This window comes from Sapajus apella, unplaced genomic scaffold (genome assembly GCF_009761245.1).
Source record: "Sapajus apella isolate SASKATOON/1434 unplaced genomic scaffold, GSC_monkey_1.0 scaffold57, whole genome shotgun sequence".
NCBI lineage: Eukaryota > Metazoa > Chordata > Mammalia > Primates > Cebidae > Sapajus > Sapajus apella.
Window position 1 is genome coordinate 6,052,271 of NW_022436997.1, and position 21,989 is coordinate 6,074,259.

The 21,989-nt window shown below is 33.6% G+C and overlaps 1 long non-coding RNA gene across 1 annotated transcript; it reads right to left on the reverse strand.

The window, feature by feature from the left end:
* Positions 1–2,739: 2,739 nt before the first annotated feature.
* LOC116528244 lies at positions 2,740–21,262 on the reverse strand. The gene is made up of 3 exons (XR_004258940.1): positions 21,252–21,262; positions 18,905–18,908; positions 2,740–2,824 (listed from the first exon to the last, which is right to left on the reverse strand). It is a non-coding gene; the product is annotated as an uncharacterized LOC116528244 (long non-coding RNA).
* Between the last annotated feature and the right edge of the window lie 727 nt (positions 21,263–21,989).

The window sequence follows — 21,989 nt, forward strand, 5'->3', positions numbered from 1 at the left end:
TCTCTGGGAACTGAGATTTATAGAAAACTAATATAGATTCTCCACAGAACAAATTACCAGGTCCTTGCTGCCTCCAAGCCACATGATAGTCACCTCTATGGAAATAGTAATCAGTGAAAACTAATGCATATCCCTTCATTGTTCCCTCAAAAAACACATATTTGTGATTATACTGAGACAGGCATTGTGTTGGGATATGGATATAAACCAATGAATATAGTAAGCATACCCTTTGCCTTTGTGACTCATACAATTATTGGGCTTTTGTATTTCAAAGGGAATAAATTCAACCAGTTGTACATAAAAGAAAAAAAACCACTCAACAGAATTTTTCTGAATTCATCACTTTAACAGTTACTACATTTATATGATCTAGAAATGGCGATGGGTACAAGGAATACCTTGGCAAATATACACCATCTTTACCTATATGGAGTTTGTACTCTGTAGACAATGTTAACATTCTCCTTCTTGATATAGACTGAAGCTGCGATTTTACTTAGAGGCATGTGTTTTAACACACAAAAGTTGGAGATACTAAGGCTTCTCTACAAAGATAACTGAAGATACTGAGGCCAAAAAGGCAAACTGTGCCAAAACAAATCTGTATCCCAAATTCTAAAGAATCAAATACAAAAAATCCAAATGTGAAAAATTAAAATCAAGTGTTGAAAGCTAAAAATTTAAACTATCATAGCAAGAGTCATCAAGAGAAAATAGGAGAAGAGGATATAGGTAGCAAAAGGGATTTCTGCATCTGTACAGTAAATTTCTAATCTAATTTTGAGATGCTTCAAAATTCAGTAAGGGAGCTTAGGAGTTTAGGGGAAAAAACCTGGTCAGATAGAGCTTATGTCTCTACATTCCCACCCTAGCCTGATGACAAATGTTTCTATGTCCAAGAAACATGCTAGAAGATACTGGCCTGCAAAATGGATGTCTTGATAAGGCTAACATAGGCAACATAAGGTACTCATATGTGTACATGTGGCTTTACGGTATGATCTACAGGTAGAAAGATAAGAAAAATTGAAAAAAATAAAGTATTTCTTGCCCAAATAGCATTAGATATTTTAAAAACTCTAAATTTAATATGCAACTTCTGCCTGTTACCCAGTTCCAAAGTTGCTTCCACATTTTTGGATATCCTTATATCAGCACCCTTCTCTTTGGGTACCAATTTATTGTATTTGTCCATTTTTATACTGTTATGAGGAATTAACTAAGACTGGGCAATTTGTAAAGGAAAAGTAATTTATAAAGAAAAGCTCACAGTTCAATGTGGCTGGGAAGGACTCAGAAGAATTACAATCATGGTTGAAAGGGAAGCAAACACATCTTTCTTCACAAGGCAGCAGGAAGAAGAAGTGCAGAGCAAAGGGGACAAGAAGCCCCTCAAAGTCATCAGATCTCAAGAGAACTCACTCACTATAATGAGAACAGAATGGAAGTAACCACTCCCATGATTCAATTACCACCCACTGGGTCCATCCCATGGCAAGTGGGGATTATGGGAACAATAATTCAAGATGAGATTTGGGTGGGGACACAGCCAAACCATATTACCATAAAAATTATGTTTATACTATATCATGGTCTAAGTGTGCAATAGCATTATGTCTATAAAAGCAATGTACATGCCTTAATTAAAAATACACTATTGCTAAAAATTACTAACCATTATCTGAGTCTTCAATGCTTCTAGAGACTCTTGCCTCAATGTTGATAGATGCTGATTCATCAGGAGAGTAGTTGTTGAAGGCTGGGTGACTGTGGTAATTTCTTAATATAAGACAATGAAGCTTGCCACATGTACTGAATCTTCCTTTCATGAAAGATTTCTCTGTAGCATGTGATACTGTTTGATAGCATTTAGCCAGAGTAGAACTCTTTTAATGTGGATTCTATCCTCTCAAATGATGCAGCTGTTTTATGAAAAAGTTTATTTTACTTAATATTCTAAATCATTTGTTGTCATTTCAACAATGTTCTTCACTAGGACATGTTATCACAAAAGATCACTATCTTTTTTTCTTGTTCATCCATAAAAAGCAATTCCTCTTCCATTCATGTGATATCATAAGATTATAGCAATTCATTCACACCTTCAGGCTCAACTTCTAATTTTATCTCTCTTGCTATTTCCTCTACCTCTGCAGTTGCTTTCTCCCTGGAAGTCATGAATAGCTTAATGCGCCATCCATGAGGATTGGAATTAATTTCATCAAATGCCTGTTAATGTTGATATGTTGTCCTCCCTTTCACAAATGCTCTTAATGGCATCTGGAATGGTAAATCCTTTCAAAAAGTTGTTCAATTTACTTTGCCCACATTCATCAGAAGAATTACTATTTATGGCAGCTATAACTTTATGAAATTTATTTCTTAAATACTAAGACTTGAAAGTCAAAAAATTACTTCTTCTATGGCTGCAGATGGGTGTTGTGTTAACAGGCATGAAAACACATGGATTTCCTTGTATATCTCCATCAGAGCTCTTGGGTGACAAGATACATTGTTAATGAGTAATGATATCTTTTTTTTCTGAACAGTAGGTCTGAAGAGTGGGCCTAAAATATTTAGTATACCACGCCATAAACATATGTGCTATTATCAAGGCTTTGTTTTTTCATCCATACAACACAAGAGAAGTAGAGTTGGCATAATTTGTAAGGGCTGTAGAATTTTCAGAGTGGAAGGGAACATTGGCTTTAGGCACCAGCTACATTACACACACCCCTAACAAGACAGTAAGCCTCTTCTTTAAAGCTTTGAAGCTAGGCCTTGACTTTTTCTCTCTAGCTATGAAAGTCATAGATGGCATCTTTTTCCAACAGAAGGCTGTTTCTTCTATACTGAAAATCTGTTGTTTAGCATAGCCATCTTATGATTTTAGCTGGATCTTCTGGATAACTTGCTGCAGCTTCTACTTCAGAACTTGCTGTTTCACCTCACGCTTTTTTTACTATGGTGATGGCTTATTTCCTTAAACCTCATGAAACAATATCTGTCTCATGAGCTTACATGCCATGAAACATTCTCTTTGCTTCTGTAGCTTCTTCACCTCTCTTAGCCCTCATAGAACTCAAGAGAATTGTGCCTTGCTCCGGATCAGGCTTTGGCTTTAATGAATGTTGTGGCTGGCTTGATCTTCTATTCAGACCACTAAAACAGTTTCACTTTCTTATCATTTGCATGTTCACTGAAGTAGCACTTTTAATTTCCTTCAAGAACTCTCCCTTTTGCATTTACAACTTGGCTGTTTGGTGCAAGAGGCTTAGCTTTCAGCCTGTCACAGCTTTCGGCATACCTTCCTCACTAATCTTGACCATCTGTAGCTTTGATTTAAAGTGAGAGATGTGTAACTATTCCTTTCACTTGAACACCTAAAGGGCATTGTAAGGTTATTAATTGGCCTAATCTTAATATTGTTCTATCGTTGGGAATAGAGAGGCCTAAGGAAAGGGAGAGAGAGAGAGTGTAATGGTTGGTCAGTGGAGCAGTCAAAACACACGAAACATTTATCAATTAAGCCTGCCATTTTATATGGGTGCTGTTTGTGGCACATCAGAATAATTACAATAGTAATATCAAGGATCGCTGATCACAGATCACCATGGTAGATATAAAAATATTAGTAAAGTTTGAAATATTGCAAAAATTACCCAAACATGATAGAAAGACACCAAGTGAGCGCATTCTATTGAAAAAAATGATGCCCATAGATTTGTTTGAGTCAGGGTTGCCACAAACCTTTCATTTGTTAAAAAAAAATGTAATATCTGCAAAGCACAATAAGGCAAAGAACAATAAAACAAGGTATGGCTCTTTCTCTATAGATCAGCTCCCAAGCATGTGGAGGTGAGCCTAGGGCTACTGTTGACCAACAAAGTAAATGAAAAAAAGAAGTGCTGGATGTAAAAGAAAGGAAAGCACAGCTAGACTCTGCCACCATTTCCGTGACTGTCTTTCACTGAATTTAACCATAATGACCTTCAAAGAGTAATGGCTACTGCTTTACTTCCACCTTCCATATGTCATGTAATTTCCTGTTTTGGCCAACTCTGATCTGGCACAAAGCCAGGAAAAAATTTCAAAAGCTATAATTTCAGCTAACCAAATTGATGTGGTTCGAACTACCACTGTTGCCATAGGTTGAGTTGAACATAATGTCCAGGTTGTTGAATTCATGTCCTTGAATTCTGTTCATTTAAGCTGATGAGAAATAGTTGTTACTAGGTCTTGATAATGGGAGACACAGACCTTGATTTTGTCACCATACCGTATCCGAGCCAAGAAGAGCAGATATTAAAGGCATAACTCGTTATTGTGAATAATAAACCTCTATGCCTACATTATCCAAGTAGCTTATGAGGAAACTATGTAGGAAAAGTTTGCCTTAACTTGGTATCATATCTAATTTTTTAGTCTATTCTGATTGAACACATGCAAAACATTAATAGTCCTTTTCTATAAATTAATGAAAATAGTGTGTTATAATAACATCATTTCCCATGCATTCACTATTACTTACTTACTTGCACCCATGTTCTTAAGATTTAAGTAGTTTTTACAGTTTCATTATATACTGTCCTATTAGGACAAAAGTAATTAGATATAAAATATTTCTGGATCTCTCCTTGAATTTTCTTCTGCCGCTTTGTAGTCAACTTCCCTCAACTCAGCCTCTAGTAACCATTGGCCAGTTTTAAGTTACTACAATTTTATTTTTTTGTTAATTTCAAGCAAATGGAAGCAAGTGTCCCATTTTTTCTGTTTGTCTTCTTCATTTAGCATAGGGCTCCAGAGATTCAGCCATATATGTAGAGTTCATACATTTTAATTGTTAAATATTATTCTATTTTCTGAATATGCTACAATTTGCTAATCCTTTCAACAGCTAGCTATTAGGGTGTTTCTACCTTTAGGCTATTATGAATATTAGCATAAGTTATTAGCATTAGTTATTAGGATAACTTAGTACACATTTTTGTGTGGACATACATTTTTATTTCTCCTGGAAATTACCTGAAAGTGGGATTGTTGTGTTATATGAAATTTGTTTAATTTCATAAGAAATTGCCAAGCAGTTTTCTAAAGTAACTTACAATTTTGCATTCCTACCCCTAATATATTAGAGTTTGTGTTGTTTCATGTCCTAACAAACATTTGTTATTTTCTGTGTATGTGTGTTTTTATATGTATGAGAGTTTAAATCGGCCATTCTGCTGGGTATAGAATTATATGTCCATGCGATTTTAATTTTTATTTACCTTATGACAAATTATGCAAAATATATTTCAATATGGACATTTGCCATTCATATAACTTCTTTGTAGAAGTGTTTGTTCAATTTTTTTCTCATTTTAAAATCAGTTTATATCATTATTATTATTGACTGGTTAGAGTAACTCACATTCTGAATACAAGCTCTCAATTCGATATATATTTTGTAAATATCTTTCCTCAGTCTGTGGCTTAGTTTTGCATTCTTTTAAATGCCTTTTGAATGATGAATAAAGTTTGATAACTTCCAATTTGTCTTTTTTTTAAAGCCACATAATGTGGAGTCATTTAGTAAATGCTTAACATTATAAGAAACTCCGACTAATTTATATTTTAATGCACATATTAGAAAAAAATGAAAAATTAATAAGTTAAGCATTTATCTCAATAATTTTATGAAAAAACAATAAAATAAACATGAAAATAAAAAGAAATAAATACTAAATATAATAGCAAAAATTAATAAAATAGAAAACATTTATTGTATTATAGAGTTTCAGAAAAGTTAAAAAAATGTTATGTAAATAGACTAATAAAATATATCAACTTCAGGCTATCCTGATTACAGAAGACAAAAGTTCAATTAACTTAATCAAGATATAATAAATAAGATACCACTATAGTTCCTGTGGACATTAAACAAATAATAACAGGGCATTATGTACAAATTTATGTTGATAAATTTGAAAATGTTGAATGGATGAATTGTATTACTTACCAAAATTTATTCCAGCAGAAATAAGAAATAGAATACCCAAATATTCTTATAATCATTGTATTAAATAAGTTGAATTTATAATTAAATTTAATTATAGAGAAAAAGAAGACAAAGAAAGAAAAGGGTATCTGTGTCCAGATGGCTACATTCTTAATTTCCATTAAATATTTAAGGAAGAAAATATTCCAATATCATGCCAAATATTTCATAGAATAGGAAAAAATGGTACATTTCACAATATATTTTAGTAAACTATCCTAATATTGATACTGAAAAGTTATGAGAATTCATAAAGGAGAAAAAGTATAGAGAAATATTTCTCAAAAATACAAATAAAAAAGTCAACAATGTGTTAGAAAGCTGCATCTAACAATATGTAAAGTGAGCAAAGTATGATTACTAAACTGGATTTATCTCAGAAATGTAAGGTCAGATTCACATTTAAAATCAATCAGTGTGATTTGCCATATTTTCAAATTAAATAGGATTATGAGATGACTATACAAGCCCACATAGAGAAAAATCGACAAATTCAAAATCTTCTCAGAATAGCAAATTAAAATTAGAAAAGAACTAATCTGAACTAAAGTGTTTTTATCAAATTAACAATCTCAGTATAACCTAACAAACACACAAACATCTGTAGCAAAATTCATACATACTGTTGAAACAAAGCATTCCCTATGAAACTGATAATTAAATATAAATAGTCTTTAAGTTCAGAAAGAACCATATTATAATTCCAACTCCCCTGCATTTTGGTGGTATATCCTTAAACAAATAAAATACTTACATATGTATAAATGTGCATGTAAATAAATAACTACAAAAATGAATAAGAAATGATGTATAAGGAAGTGAAAAGAAGAATTAAAGCTCTTATTATTTTCATATAATAAAATCATATATACAGAAGGTCCAAAAGAATCTTCAGAAACTATTACACTTAATATGGGTATTGTACAAGTTTATTATTATTGGAAAATTAATTTATTTTGCATACTGCAATAAAGACACAAATGAAACATTAAAAATTATATTATTTAAAACAACATAAACATTAATTTTCTCGAAATAAATGTAGCAAATTATGTACTAGACCTTTATAGAGACAAAAAAAAAATTATTGAGAGGTAGTTAAAAGGATCCCAGAATAACCAAATAGTGTTCAATTTTTTATAGATTAGGAGATTCAAATTTTGCAGATGCCAGTGATCCTTACTTTGTAGACATAATGTAACACCAAACAAAACCCAAGTGTTTTATTTATTTTAATTTCATAGCACTTAATAGGTTTACTTTTAAATGTATGTGATAATGCAAAGTGCAGAGAAGAATCCATGCATTCTTGAAGAAGAAACAAGAAGATGGTTAGACTTATTCTACCAAAAAATAAATCCTATTGTAACACTGTAGTAATTGAGATAGCAGGATTATTGCTTTAAGGGTATTTAATAGACCAGTGGAAGAACATGGAAGGCCCATAGTGATCCATCCTTTTGTGGACACTTGACATTTGATGTATGACAAAGTTAAATGAAGAACTCTGTCTAGGATTCTAGTTACATAACAGTCCCAAACAGGCAAAACATGTCTGTATTATTTAGAAAAGCATAAGTCATTTGGTTAAAAGGTCAAGTAAAAACATGGGATTTGATATAATTTTTATCATGGCTGTTTTCCAAGGATGGAAGATTTTTATGAATGGAAGAAGCACTAGGAAAGCTTCTGAGGCACAGTGACTTGTCCATTTTTGCCTATGTTGATGGTTAAACAGAGGTTACCTTTTTGGAAAAACTAAGCTTACTTTAATGCTTCCTGAAATTATCTGTATTCATATATAGATTATTCTACTATGAATATTTAAAGTCATACACACAAAAACAGGGGACTTTAAGTTTGCAAAGAACCATGTTGTAATTCCAGCTGCTCTACATGTTGCTGCTATGCTCTTAAATAATTGCTTAATAACCCCCAATGCTTAAGTATCTTACTCTGTGAAATAGTAATGACATTTATTTGAATCATTGTTATGAGGATACAAGATATTTGGCTATTCAGAGACCAGCTAATGTTACCACTAACAGCTATTGTTTGTGATTGCCTGATGGCCTCTGAAATTCTTTGTAAGTGTTACTCTTTTAATTCCAACATTCACCCTATCACACAGGTTCTATTATTATGGATTTTCCCTATAACTATGAACCTTTTATTTGGAGTACAGCTTCTGTGACTTATATTACAAATCTCTGTGAGACAGACATATCTCTATCTTGTTTACTATTAAGTCCAGTACTGAATTAACATGTTTAAATTCTGACCTCAGGGTAGGCTTAAAACTAGTCACAGATACAGGTCACTGTAAATTACCTGCTTAGACTGATCATTTGTTTATTCACAACAGAACAATTAAACTTTAACTGAGGAAAGAAGAATTCTCTAGGAATGGTATAAGATTAATGCAATTCTACTCTCTTAACATCTCATAAATTTCTCTGAGGAGGAACACAGTCTTTTCACTGGAACAAAATCCTGATTACGGCAGGTGAGTACTTATAGAATAAAGAAGTTGAGCTGGTGTCCAGGTTTTGAGAATAAGATTTGGGTTTATTGTGCTCTCTTTTTTTCTAGTTCATTAAGGCAAAAGCTTAGATTGTTGATTTGAGGCTTTAGTTATTTTTTTTTTTTAGAGGAAGAACGAGAGAAAGAAAGAAAAAGAATAAAGAAAAAGAATAAAGGAAAGGAAGAAAGAGGAAGAGGGAGAGAGAACAGGGGTGTTGCTTTATTGCCTGGGCTAGAATGCAGTCTAAAAGTGGGTATGATTGTAATTGTGTTTAATAATAGAGACATTAAAAAAAAATGAGGGAAGGAAAATAATTAACAAGCAGCCAACCAATATTTCATTTAAACCTGTAAATACATGTGATGTAGTATTGATAAGAGTGTATATTTTGTGTATTCAAAGTGGAGAGTTCTATGAATGTTAATTAAGTCTACTTGTTCCGAATCTGAGTTCAAGTCCTAAATATCGATGTTAACTTTCTGTCTCATTGATCTATCTAATATTGATGTTGAAGTCTCCCACTATTATTGTGTGGGAGTCCAAATCTCTTTATAAGTCTTATATATCTGGGTATTTCTGTATTGGGCACATATATGTTTAGGATCTTTAGCTCTTCTTGTTACGTTGATCCTTTTATCTTTATGTAATATCCTTCTTTGCTTCTTTTGATCTTTGTTGCTTTGAAATCTATTTTATCAGCAAAAATTGCAACTCCTGTTTTCTATTTATTTATTTTAGCTCTCCATTTGGTTGGTAAATTTTTCTCCATCCCTTTGTTTTGAGTCTTTGTGTATCCTTGCATGTGAGATGGATCTGGATGTAGCATACCAATGGGTCTATATATGTGTGTTTGATACTGTCATTTAATGTTAGCTGGCTGTTTTGCCCATTAGTTGATGCAATTTCTTAATTATGTGGATGTTCTTTATTTTTTGGTATTTTTTAGAAAGGCTGATACGGGTTGTTCCTTTCTATTTGTAGTGGTTCTTTCAGAAGCTTTGTAAAGCAGGCCTGGTGGTGATGAAATCTCTGAGTGCTTGCTTGTTCACAAAATATTTTATTTTTCCTTCGCTTATGAAACTTAGTTTGGCTGGATGTAAAATTCTGGGTTGAAAGTTCTTTTCTTTAAGGGTGTTGAATATTGGCCCCCACTCTCTTCTGTCTTGTAGGGTTTCTGCTGAGAGATCTGCTGTGAGTCTGATGGGCTTCCCTTTGTGGGTAACCTGACCTTTCTCTCTGGCTGCCCTCAGTATTTTCTCTTTCATTTCAGCCCTAGTGAATCTGGCGATTATGTGCCTTGAGGTTGGTCTTCTTGAGGAATATATTTGTGGTGTTTTCTGTATTACCTGGAGTTGAATATTGTCCTGCCTTGCTAGGTTGGGAAAGTTTTCCTGAATAATATCCTGAAGCGTATTTTCCAGCTTGGATTGATTCTCCTCGTCACATTCAGGCACACCTATCAAACGTAGATTAGGTCTTTTCATATAGTCCAATATTTCTTGGAGACTTTGCTCGTTCTTTTTTATCCTTTTTTCTCTAATCTTGTCTTTTTGTTTTATTTCATGAAGTTGGTCTTCGACCTCTGATATCTTTTCTTCTGCTTGATCAATTCGGCTGTTAAAACTTGTGCATAGTTCGCGAAGTTCTCGTGTTGCATTTTTCAGCTCCATTAATTCACTTATATTCCTCTCTAAATTGTGTGTTATTGTTAACATTTCGTCAAACCTTTTTTCAAAGTTCTTAGTTTCTTTGCATTGGGTTAGAACAAGTTCTTTTAATTCCCAGAAGTTTCTTATCATCCACTTTTTAAAGCCAGCTTCTGCTAATGGAACACAGTCTTTCTCCATCAGGCCTTGTTCTGTTGCTGATGAGGAACTGTGATCCCCTGTAGAGGAAGAGGCATTCTGATTTTGGGTATTCTCAGCCTTTTTAGGCTGGTTTCTTCCCTTCGTTATAAATTTATCCATCTGTGGTCTTTATAATTACCGTCTTTATAGTTGGGTTTCTGAATGGACGTCCAACTTGTTGATTCCCAGCGCTAGAATCTGAGCAACCCACTGTGCCGGCCAAAACAGCGGCTTTAAGATTGATGGTGCTTTTCTGACACTGCACCAAAAACCACCACACCAAGGCAGCGGCAAAACCGCTTCACCAGCCTCAAGAGTCGCGCTGGCGACACGTGGGGCTCCTCCGCTGGGAATCTCCTGGTGCGTGAGCAACAAAAATTGATCTGAAAGTGTGGCGTCCTCTCGTTCTCTGCTCTTTCAGTGGGAGCTACAATCCCGAGCTGCTAGTGATCAGCCATCTTGGATCTCTCTCCGATTGTTTGCTTTTGAGAAGAGGAGAATAATAAAGGGGAGACAGGGCATAAAGAGGAGGAGAGAAGGAGAAAAAGAAGGAGGAGGGAATCTGCAACTTTTCAATAAAGTTATTGAAGTTGACAAAAATTCTTAAAGCAGCAACTGTAAATTTTTGCAGAAACCATTTGAAAAACTTCATTTTGTGCCCTCATTGATAAGGGGCAAAGCTTATTATATGACTACAGAACCATAAGACAGAACAGATCATAAGAGAGCAGAAACTCCAGAATTAGCAGATATTCTTGGGAAAAAGTTTTCTCATTTTGTCACTATGGAGCTAGGAGCGTGAGCTAATATCACCAAGGTGTCCAAGTCCGTGGGGGGTCGGGGGGGTGTAAATCACAACTGTGATCTAGAAAAATAAAAACAAAATGCCAGATGAAAGATCACAGTGGCCTGAAGTAACCTAATAGATTCATAGAGGAAGTAGGAAATAATATTTTATTTTATGTTGGGAAAAAACAAACTTAAAATCATTGAGCTTACTTGCAAATGCAAGAACTGAAGAATTTTATAATAAACATAAAGTAAGTCTTCTATGATCCTTATTTTCTTTGTAATTGTCCCTAGAAAGTGACAGAATGAAAAATGCAGGATGCTAACCCACCTCCTCATTCTGCAATGCTAAGACTTTCCTTGGAGGTCATACACAACACTTAGCTAGGAACTCCCACGGTTATTGATGGCAGCAGCCAGCAGAATAAAAATTCCATAGGTAGGCAGTAAATATTTGAAAAGACCTTTCAGTTTCGGGAATGGTTTATATTGTTGCTTAAAAATGTAGTTGGAGATCCATGGGAGCCTATGATTGGGTGCGGCATGTTTTACAAATGATACTCATTTGTCCTGAGTGGGAAACATTCCACCCTGTAAATGTCAGTTTCACACTGACCAGATATGATGAATGAGTACTCTGGCTCCTATTAATATAGAGGTCACACATTTAGAAAAAAAAATTAGAGACCATTGCAAAATTAATTCTCCCTCTCAGTCTGGCTACAATGATAGGAAAGGAAATGGGAACAGCAAGTTAGCAAAAATATGAAACTTCAAGTTTCTTTCTGAATGTCTCTCTGAGCTTCCAACTTCATAAAGGAATTTTCTTAATCATATTGAAAAAAAATGAGAGGGCTTGAAATACGATCGCAGATAGAAACTCCGACACAGGGAAGCATAGCATAAATTTCTAGGCACTCAAGTCTGGGATATTGCAAGCATGATTCCATAGCTCAACTCCTGAAAGGAATAATAATTACTATTTGGCTATTTGTCAAGGTGAGGGTTACACTGGAGGGAACGTCTTATTCAATTTGGGAGCTGAAATTACACAACTGGTGAGATATTAAATAACAGCAGAAAGCTGAAAAGAGAACGAAGGCAAGCAAGCAGCGGAATTGTAAGTGAGGCAAAAGTAGATATAAAAGTGAGAAGAGCCTAAAGGAGAGGGTGGTTGGCCTCTCAGGTGCTAATTTGGGTTTAATCTTATTATATACAAATTCACATGATGTTTTTGTAATCCATGTGTATGTTTGTTAATGACAAATGATGTCACTTTGCAATTAGTAAGTTGGTAAATTGATTAATCAACCAAGGAATATTTATTAAGAGTCTAATCTATTCAAAGTCAGTGCCAAGTGTTGTAGAGGATGCAACTGGTATAAATTATTGTCCTTATCTTGTAATTTACTTGAGGAATGATACTATACACACAAAATTTAGCAATATTAGACAAAACATGACATTTCCTAAGTGAGTGGTATTAATACTATATATGTACCACAGCATTTCACAGAGAGAAAGCAGCCTTCTGTGCTAGGTAAAAGAATTCATGAAGGTACAAGTTGGGGCAGAACACAGAATATGTACTGCAGATTTGAGCTTTGAGGATCAATTTGTATTCCTTTTTTGAATATGCATTAGACAAATACACACAATGTGTACTTTCAACATTCTAGAAAGGGCACTAGTATTGAATACACAAAACAAGCTGAGTCTTTGGTATTACAAATTATTTTTCAAATTAGGTGAAGCATTTGTCATTGCTTGGTTTGGCAGAATGAGTCAGGAATATCAACTTCTGCCTTTAAGAAAAAAATCAGCATATTCCTTGGGGAAAAATTGTTCTGGCATATTGTGACATGTTCCTTGGAAGCTGGCTTTAAATGCAGCCCATGGTAAACTAAGAAATAGACAAATTGCACTAAATATTTGTTAAATATTAAGCTGTTTTAACTGAAAATTGGTGTATGAATGTTAGGGGTTGGTGTTTAATCTCTTGTACTCTTAAAGGAAAGACCAGCTTATATATGAGTTATTGCAAAAATATTTAGGAATCACTGTGTTTTATGAAGGGGGTCCCTGAAGCCCCTGGGTAGGGGTTAAAGCAAGGACAGGCACTTTTTCTTGACAAAGGTATTAAGGTATCCATTATAACCTTCTGACCATCAAATTACTTTCTGTTTGTCATACCATTTTAAATTTAAATGGTACCAGGGCCTTAAATGTCAGGATTTCTGTTATAACTTAGACTCTAGTGTCTTTAATTAATGCTTCATGTTCCTGTTATGGTTATTTAGAATTTGCTGAAATCCCTGGAGCCATAAATTTCTTTTACAGGTCTTAGCGGTATGAACTTTAACAAAACAGCTATAAAGGGGTAATAGGCAAGGGCAGTATATCACAGAGCAGCAACAGCAAAATGGGAGGAAGGAGGGAATATTTTGCAAACAGATTAAAAGATTTTGTTTTTGTCAAGGGGTTTGAAACTGGAACAAATTGGACATAAAACTTAGGCAAGAAAGCATTATTTCTTTTAATGTCTTGAGTAGGTGTAAGTTGCCACGTTTCACAATATATACAGTTTCACTGAACTCTCATGCCATTCAAATCAAGTTCATTTAACTGAACACATTTTCTTCCAATGCCTACTGTGTGTCTAGTATTTTCTTGTTTCTATGGAAGCTACACAGAAATAAAAAGGCAAGCTCCTGTATCATTAATCTCAAAAACTAGCTTTGGAAGCAAGGTTAGCAGGTACGAAGCAATTATAGACCATTACTATAAATCTGCCAAAGGGCACTGAATAGTCTGAAAATTTGAGTGCTACTGAATCTCACAGAGAAATAACCAGTGAGAGCCACAATTATCATGGGATCCACCCCAAAGAAGGAAACATGAACTGCTTCTTGTAAAATGGAGTAGCCATTGGAATGTTGAAACACAGGGGAAGGCTATTTCAGAGGACGGAATAGAACAACAAACTCACAAAGACAGAATAAAAAAATATGGCATCACATAGTGGACAAGAAAGTGTTTTTAGATTCAGAAAGACCTAGTTATGAATTATTTACTCTGCTGTTACATCATTTGTTTATAAAAGTAAGGACTAGTTGAAGAGAAATAGTGGTAGGATTTTAAATGTTTCAAAAATAGTTAAAAATGGTTTAATTGGAAATAAAATCTCCACTTTGGGTTATTTTAAATATAAACTGCTTATTTAAGGTTGGACAACAGGTTAATATGCTAAAGTTGTTTGTTTGCATGACAATTCTTCAAATTTCTGTTAGCTTTCAATTTCCACAGAATGATCAGAAATGGAAAGAGAAGGGGAGGAAAATGGGATGAAAATCAATTTAGAATTCATATGTAAGGACTCCCATCCCACCCCATTCCATCCCAAATTGCAAATTATATATATTTTCTCTTCCAAACAATATGTTTACAAGGGAGAAGAAAACCTTGTAAACCATTTCCTTAAATACACAGACCTGCACTGATCAATGGTGCTGTTTTAATTTTTGTAATCTAGAAATGTTAAGCACAATGGCAATAGTGACATCTGCTACAACAATGGATGGTTAATATGTCAAGGCTTAGATCACTGTTCCTGTATTCCGTAATAAATATTTATTATTTGGTGCACTATACTTGATCACTTTGTAGGTATTAGAGTAAATTTGAATTTATTTATTTTATAAATATTTGTTAAATGTTGCATCACTTAAGTCAGGGCAGGCTGGGTTATGCTGCCATAACAAATAACCATATAACCACAGTAACATAAATCACTGTGTGCTTACTTTTTCTCCAAGCTACGTGTCCCCATTCCAAGTCACAGCTGTTCTGTTCAGATAGCCCTTTTTCAAGAAATAACATTAACAGAACCTCTGCTATCTGGAAGATCTTTGGTTTCTACCACAAAGAAAGGATGAAGACACGGCAAATTGCATGGAGACTCTTATGGATGTCTTTCTCAGAGTGGCAACTGAATTCCAGTCACATAGATCATGCCTAACTTTAAGCTTGGTTTTGGAAGGGTGCAACACTAACATGAGGCAAAGAAGAAAACTAGAAATTTAGATAAGTGCTAATTAATCTGACAACTAGTGCTGCAACTTCAGAGGGGAAAGATAAAATTCCTATGATGTTCCCATATCTGTTGGGAGATGGAGATATTAAACATGTAAACTATAAATAACAATATAAAATTGTAGTAAATGTAATGATGGAAAAAAACAGGGTAGTCAACTATAGAACAATGGAGAAGAGAATGCCTTAGCTGTGATAGTCAAGAAATAACCCTCTGAATAGTTGAAAATAAACCTGAAAATTAAGTGTTTAAAGGTCAACTGTGCAAAAAATTTACCAAAGTAATACTTTAGGCATACGGAACAGTGAGGAAGATGTCTCAAATTAAGAATGAGATAAAGTAATACTTTATAAAACCAAGAAAGTCATTCTGCTTTTATTACATTTGCACTAGGGATTAATAAGATCTGATTAACATTTTGAGAGATGCATCTGACTTCTGTATGCAGAATTGATGGTTACTAGAAAAGAATAATACAGAGAAACAAGTCAGGAGCCTAGCAATAAAAAAAGCGTCTAGAACTAGAATGTGGGAGAGTCAGTAGTGAGAGGGGGATGAATAAAATTTTCAAAGTACATACATTTTAAGAGTGACAAGAAAAGGAATTATGTTTACTATCAAGCAGTGGATATGAGCTACTTATTAGAAGACAGTTTCATTTACTAAGAAGGTTGGAAATGGGACAGGACCATCTTTAGAGGTGATGTAGAGATAGGCTTCTGGTTTAAGGGTGTTGTTATGGATAGATTTACCTATGATAAATGTTGGTCATACAAATAAGCCTGTAGAATTAAAGTTTGAAGTTCAGAGAAAATCTAAAGGGTGAACATAAAAATCTAGAAACAACGGCACATTGTTTTAAAGACTGAGAATAGTCTAAGAACAGTGTAGTATAAATGAAGAGAAGTATAATTAGCCATAATAATGCATTAGAAGAGAAAATAAAACAGGCAGGCTAAATAGAAATTAAGCACCAAGATGGTAAATTTATAAGAATATATGTCAGTAAACACTTATAAGAAAATTAAATATTCTCATAAAATATATTGTCAAACTGGAAAAAATATTCAGCCCTTTGCTGTATTTGTTAAAGACATATCTAAAATGTAAACATAGAAAATTAGATACTAGAAACATTGTTAAAGTAATGCCATGCAAACACTAATAAAAAGTAAACTGATATAATTAAATTAATTTCAAATATTTTTATCCAAAAACAGTTATTAAAAATGAAGTGAACCATTTTCATCATAGTAAAGGATTAAATTTAGGAAGTTATAATAGTCCAAATTTATATGCACCTAATTCATATTAAACAAAGCTACATAATTATAAAAGGAATGAATCAATTTTTACTCAGTGGAGGATTTTAAAATAATTTTTTAGTAATTAATAACTAATAAACAAAGCCGAAACTTATCAGTGAGAAAAAATATACTACATAATTAATGCATTAACCTAATTGACATCCGTGGGAAAAGGACACTTCAGAATTGGATTTCCTTATGTTTTCATGCATACGTTGAGCATATCAAATTTTTGTTATCTTGGCGAATTGATACTTTTATCTTTTTACAGTGTCCCTGTTTCTTCCTGTTATTTTCTTTGCTCTGAGCTCTACTTTCTCCTCTAATATTGCCACATGAAGAATCTTCTGATTTTCTTGGCATGCTGTTTTTCATCTTTTTACTGTTAACCTCCTTTGGTATTTAATTTGAAGTAAGTTTGTTGTAGAAAGAATTTAGTTGGGTAAACTTTTAAAATCCACTTTGTCAGTTTTGGCTTCTTAATTGATGTGTGTAGATTATTTATATTAAATTCAACTAAATTGTTGATATTTAGAACTTACATACGTGATTTTGTTCTGTGTTCTGTTTGTTCCATTTGGTTTTTGTTTCTGTTTCCCTTTTCCTCTCTTACGTGGGTTACTTGAACAGGTTTTAATTATTGTGTTGATTTATCAATGCTTTCTGAATATATCTTTTCATACTTTTTACTGTTTGATCAAAGATGACAATATGCATATGTAGCTTATCACTTAGAAATTGTGATGAATAGTCGTTATCCTTTCTCATTATAATTGATTTAAATCTTACCTCTATATACATGGAGAAGTGCATCAAACAATTTTATACATTCTCTTTTTATCTGTCAAACACAATATAAAAAACTCAAGAGAAAAAAGTTTGTTTTCTCACATAATTATCGTATTTTCTCTCTTCATTATATATGTTCTCAAGTTTCTTTCGATTTTCTGTTGAAATATCTTTCTTTAGCTATTTTTAGAGCTTTGTTGTCTAAGAGTAACTTGGCTTCTTGAATCTACAGATTTGTATATTTTGGGAAATTATGAAAGTTTTCATCATTATTTCTTCAAATATTTTATAAGCACCACATTTTTTTCTTTCTTTCAGGGACTCTAATGACATCAAATTTAGATCATTTTAAAATTCCCCAAAAGATATCTGAGGCTTAGTTCTTTTCATCAATTTTTTTCTATGTTGTTCACATTGAATAATCTCTATTGATCAGTATTCAATTTTACTGATTCTTTCCACTGTCATCTCTGTTTTGCTATTTAATCCATCCAATGAAGTATTTTTGTTTCTGTTTTCAGGGATTTTACATATTTGTATTTTTAGTTTAAAATATTTGTTTGGTTATTTTTTATATGTTCCATTACTTTGCTAAGACTTTTTATTTTTTATATGTGTCAAGAGTCTTTGTAGTTGCTTATTAGAACATTTTTATGAAAACTGTCATGATATTCTTGTCTAACAATTTTAATATCAATGTCATCTCAACCCTACTGTGTATTGATTGTTGTGTCTCATTTGATTTGAGATATTACTACTTCTTGGTATAACAACTAACTTTGGACAGCATGCTTAAGATTTTGAATACTATGTAATAAGACTCTGGTTTATATTAAACCTTATATTTTAGCAGGTATTTGAATTAATTAGGTTCAAAATCCACATCTTGCTTCACAAATATGAGATATGGTTTAAATTCCAATTTATATGTAAAGCTACTAAAACATTATACTGTTCTGCCACAATGTGTTATTCAGGTAATAGCATTCTATACAACACATTCTTAAACAATGTCCTAACAAATACCTAGATACTAAAACCTGACAATAGTATTTTCTTCTTAAAAAAAAGAGAGAGATACTGCCTCATTACTGTAAGATGCATATAGAAGTCAAAGTTCTTCCCATTGATTCTGCTTGGGAAGGGTACAAAATCATTGCTTTAGGGGTGGGGTGAATGTTGAAGCTTTGCCCACAGGGTTTATCACAGAAGGGTGCCTCTTCATTACTGAAAGATGTGTCTGGAAGTCAGAATTTCAACACAGGTTTAGGGATGGGGACTATGCTATAAATTTAGTGTAGAGATTATATATGACAAGGTTCCACTCATGGACTCCACTGCTTCAGTATGAACTGGGGAGGGGAGAAGTGTGGCTTTCTTTGAAGTGTTCACCTTAAGAACAGAGCGATATTGTTAAAATATTCTTTTAGGACAGGTGTGGTGGCTCATGCTTGTAATCCCAGCACTTCGGGAGACTGAAGTGGGCAGATCAGGAGGTCAAGAGATCGAGACCATCCTGGTCAACATGATGAAACTCCATCTCTACTAAAAATACAAAAATTACCCAGTATGGTGGTGTGCACCTATAATCCCAGCTACTGAGAGACAGAGGCAGGAGAATCGCTTGAACCTGGGAGGTGGCGTTTGCAGTGAGCCGAGATCGTGCCACTGCAGTCCAGCCTGGCAACAGAGCCAGACTCTGTCTCAAAAAAAAAAAAAAAAAAAAAAAAAAAATTCTTTATTCCCTTGCTTTTCTGATCTTTTGGCTAAATACAGTAAGAAAGCACAATGTTTTCTCGGCAACTGTTGGAAATTCTGGATTGAGGGCCTTTCTTAAACATTGAGATTGAGATATATAGAAGAAAGACAGAAAGACAGCTTGCTTGTAGTTGTTCCTCAATCTCCCAAATCCTTAGCTTGTTTACCTTTTTTTCCCCATTTTTCAGTCTTTTGTCTCGTGGCTTTTGTATTTTTTCTAAATTTTGTTGTCATTAGCAGAAGGAATAAACTGGAATGTGTTTGTCTTGTCAGAAATGAAACTTTCCCTAAATGTAGTTAAACAAACAAACCAGTAGCAAAAAGATAAAAGGAGGATATTTATAGGTGATTTTAATTAATAAATACACTACTATATGGTTGAAAGAAGAAGTCAGAGTGGAAGCCAATACAAATTTTAATTGAAAAATAAATAAAATACTGTATACCAAAATACATATGCTGCAGCTAAAGTCATGGTAATATGGAAATGTATTGCTTTAAATAAACATACTAATAAAGCTTAGAAGATGAAATTACTTAAGTATCTATCTTAAAAATGATTAAATTAAAAGAAGAACTAGGAAAGAAATAATAAAAATATAAGTAGAAATTAACAAAATAAAGGACTTACATACTAGTCAAAATCAATAAGATTTTAATTTTTTGAAAATGTAATAAAATGTAATAAAAATTCTTTAGTGTTTCTGATGAAGAAAAAGAAAAAGAAATAGGACAAATCAACAACAGTACAGATGGAAAGGAGACATAATTACCGATCTTTCTGATATTAGGAAGATTATCCTGTGATGTTATGAACAACAATATGTCTGAAAACTCAGATAAAATAATTTCTTAAAAAATAGAACTGATAAAACTGAAAAAAGAAAGAATGTGAGGATTTATATAACTACTGAAATTAAAGAAATGACATCTATAATTAAAAATCATTATATAAGAAAACACCAATTTCGATGGCTTCACCAGTAAATTCTACTTAACACATATAGAAGAAAGAACATCACTCTTACACAAACGATTCCAGATAATTGAAAATAGGAAATGGTCACTAAATCATTTGTTAGTCCTAACAAATACCTAGATACTAAAACCTGACAATAGTATTTTCTTCTAAAAGCAAATTACTGGCAATCCGACTCATAAATTTTTTAAATTCACACACACACACACACACACAAACACACGTATGACGGAACCTCATTCTGTCGTGTCTCATTCTGTTGTCCAGGCAGTGGCATGATTTTGGCTCAGTGCAACCTCCACCTCCCAGGTTGAAGCAATTCTGCTACCTCAGCCTCCAGAGTAGCAGCTAATTTTTTATATTTTAGGAGAGACTGGATTTCACCATATTGCCCAGGCTGGTGGCGAACTCCTGAGCTTAGGCAATCCACCTACCTCAGCCTCCCAAAGTGCAAGGATTATAGGTGTGAGCCACCGCGCCCAGCCCCTATACAAATTTTAACACAGTGAATACAACACCGTATGTAAAGTTTAAACCAAGATATCCAAGTTAGGTTTGTTTTTAGAAAACAAGATTGGGTTAAAAATCAAAAGACAAATTATCATAATTCACCGTATTAACAGAATAAAGGAGAACATTCACAAACAAAAAGATGCAAAAATTACATTTTATATTATGCAGCCATCAGAAACGATGAGTTTGGGTCCTTTGTAGGGACATGGATGAACCTGGAAACCATCATTCTCAGCAAACTGGCAGAAGAGCAGAAGATCAAACACCGCATGTTCTCACTCATAGGCGGGTGTTGAACAATGAGAACACATGGACACAGGGAGGGGAGCACTACACACTGGGGTCAGTTGGGGGGAAAGGGGGAGGGGGGGGGGGGGGGGGGAAGCTGGGGAGAGATAGCAAGGGGAGAAATGCCAGATGTAGGTGATGGGGAGGAAGGCAGCAAATCACACTGCCACGTGTGTTCCTATGCAACAATTTTGCATGTTCCTCACATGTACCCCAAAATGTAAAATGCAATAAAATAAATAAATGGGGAAAAAAAAAATTTATCATCCTTTAGTGGGAAAACTCTCAAAATTAGAAAGGACAAATTTTCCTTAATTTGACTTTTAAAATAAACGACAATCATATAACCAACATAACTTATAAGCAAATGTTGAAAGCTTTTGAAAGTAAAAATTACTTTTGTTTCATTTTTTGTTAAAAGGTCTAACTAGTGAATCCATGTAATCAATAGAAAGAAAACAAATAATAACTTCAAAGGAATAAATAAAACTGTCAGATTTTAAGATTACATATATATATGTGTGCATTTGTATGTATATATATTTAAAAATCAAAAAATTCTGCACATAAAAAATTAGATTGCAAAGTGAGTTTGGTAAGCAAGTCAGGTACCAGGTTTGGTAGGTAGAATTTTAGGGATATATTGTCAAGGGTCCCATATTCTGATTATTCAAGCAAGCACTTGTGTAGTTACTATTGTGAAGGAATTGTTTGAATGTTATTAAGATTATTAATCAGTTAACTTTAAAATAGAGTGAAGATTGGGAAATAATTCCATTTATTATTTTTAAGCACCAGAAAGTGAATGAGATAGATATTAACATCCTGATATGACTAGGAGTCTAAAAGTTAACTTGGATTACCCAGTCATGCCCAATGTAATAACTGGAGCACTTAAAAGCGGAAGAGAAAAGCAAAAAAGTAAGAGAGATCTGACAGAGAAGGAGGCAGAAAAGAGATGATGTAGAAAGTGAGATCACAGAAACTTAAAACAAGAGAAGAACTTGACTCACTGTTGCTGGTTTCAAGATGGAGGAATGAGCCAAGAAGATGAGTGCC